We start from the raw sequence: 2,500 nt of genomic DNA, 5'->3' as shown, positions 1-2,500 counted from the left end.
ATCTATCTATCTATCTATCTATCTACCTGTGCACACACCTTGGAAACTACATGATAATGATGATGGTAGTTGTGAATAGTAGCAACCAAAGTCTGAAGTACCATCACAGAGGCTAGCTACTGGTGTTTCTTACTGCAGCTTCTTCTGCTGTGTAAGTAGTTAATGTTAGTCTTTTCACAACAGCGACACCTCTGTTCAGGAGAATATTGCAACTAGTGTTGCGACCACCACGCGCGAGTATAAATGGTTACGGCGCTTCTGTGACGTCACATTGTCGCGCTACTGGTCGGGTGCGTCGAGTATGTGGGACGTTTAAGATGGGGAGTTTGTTTGGGGAATGTGTTGCCTTTGGGCGCATATCGCCATCTAGCGTGGCGGAGTAAAACATTAATACTTTGGCCTACGACAGTGTTTCTCAAACTTTTTCAGACGAAGGACCACTTAACTAACCCTAGTTTAAAAAAAAAGAAAGATTAGACCTACTTCACCAGTATATTAGTCTACACAATAGGCCTACTCACAGAACCACCTTGCTTATTGTCTTTGCTTATTGTTTTAGAGGATTCATATGATTAAAACTGGCATATCTTACATAGACAGTGTTGCAGAACTGTTTGGATTTACATACAAGTTGGTTCAATATTGCAAACAACTCATCTATATTATATTTTACCACGTCTGCTCGCGGACCACTTGGGATAGCTTGCGGACCACCAGTGATCCCCGGACCACACTTTGAGAAACACTGGTCTACAAATATGACCGTGGTCCAGTCGAATCTTTTACTGTCTATGGTCAAATCCCAGCCGAGCTATAACTGTAGCTCGACTTACCTGTGCATGTAAACATACTAACTGACAAAAAATCAGAATGAGTAATTATAACAGACGAGTAGCCCTGTGGACACAAAGTGCAAAGACAATAAGCAAGGTGGTTCAGTGAGTAGGCCTATTGTTTAGACTAATTACAGGCTACTGTTGAAGTAGGTATAATCTTTTTTTTTTTTTAGCTAGGGTTAGTTAAGTGGTCCTGAAACTGAAAAAGTTTGAGAAACACTGTCGTAGGCCAAAGTATTAATGTTTTACTCCGCCTCGCTAGATGGCGATATGCGCCCAAACATAACACATTCCCCAAACAGACTCTCCATCTTAGCCATAGCTAACTTGCTAGCAAACTTTACATATTAGCTTACTTGCTAGCAAACTTTGCATCATCAGTCTAACTAGTTAAATAGTTGACATTACATGATGAACATTTTCGAATGGACATTCTGGGGGATGTTAATATGTATGAGAGAAGCTTCAACTTCTGGGTATGTAGCATTGTGGCATAAAGCTAGGTAGTTAGCTTGAAATCACCAGTGTTCCATGTAGTTCCATGTAGTTTCGTGTTGCAGCCACAGGGTTGCAGCAACAGCACGTAGACTAGCCTACAGGAAAACTGTTGCATATGAACTCATTCGCAATATTTTGAAAACGTAACAGCTAGATATTCTGTCTTCTCATTTTGTAGATGAAAATGAAGAGAGATTTTATCTTAGTTTTTATTTCATGCAAAACATTTTAGTCTCGTCTTTTTTCGTCAAAAATAATGCATCTTAAGATAGTCTTAGTCAGTGTTTCAGGACATTACTGCCGTCTCGTCATCGTCTCGTCTTAGTCTTGAAAAAAAAGGTCGTTGACGAACATATTTCCTCTCATCTCATCTGACGAAATTAACACTAGAAGGGAGGGAGAACACACTGCCTTTAAGAGAGAACCTTACTAAGTGCACACATATGCACACATACACACACACACACACACACACACACACACACACACACACATACAAAAGCACATAAGACAGGAGTGGAAGGTCTCTGTTTGTGCTGTTAAGTTCTAATATGATTCATTTACTAATATCTCCATAATTGAACACACTCACTCACACACACACACACACACATACACACTCACACACACTCCCACACACATACAGACACACACACTCACATACACACTCACTCTCACACACACACACTCTCTCACACACACACACACACACACACACACACACTCATTCACTTATATCTCCATAATTGAACATTGTAAGATGTAATGAATCCACTCCTTGGGAATACACAATGATGGTGCTTTAATTAGTGGTACTAATTGCATTATGATTACTTATTCACTGTAAATACAAAGGGGTTTGATCGTATTTGCAATCAAACCCCTTTTTATCACAGGAATTACAACAGTGTCTGTTAGACAGTATTGTAGTCAAGAACACTTAGGTTCATTCATAGCAACCAGAGCTAGTGAGTGGAGCTGAGCGATGCGAATATTCCGCTCCTCGCTCAGGTGGCTGTTCACTCGGCTGCTCCGCTGAAATTAGCGTCAGGTCGCTCCGCTCAATAATGCTCCCCACTCCACTTAAAAATCCTCCCGCTCCAGTGAAATCGCTCCACACTCGCTCCAATTTAAAAGTGCTCTAAGCGATGCTGGGTAACGTCACT

The 2,500-nt window shown here is 41.0% G+C and overlaps 1 long non-coding RNA gene across 1 annotated transcript in view; it reads left to right on the top strand.

Annotated features, from left to right (window-relative positions):
• LOC121692404 overlaps nt 1-2,500 on the top strand; it is an 18,014-nt gene that overhangs the window by 15,051 nt on the left and 463 nt on the right. The window lies entirely within an intron of this gene.

Source organism: Alosa sapidissima, chromosome 2 (genome assembly GCF_018492685.1).
Source record: "Alosa sapidissima isolate fAloSap1 chromosome 2, fAloSap1.pri, whole genome shotgun sequence".
Taxonomy (NCBI): Eukaryota; Metazoa; Chordata; class Actinopteri; order Clupeiformes; family Clupeidae; genus Alosa; species Alosa sapidissima.
This window is presented reverse-complemented; position numbering and strand designations above follow the sequence as displayed.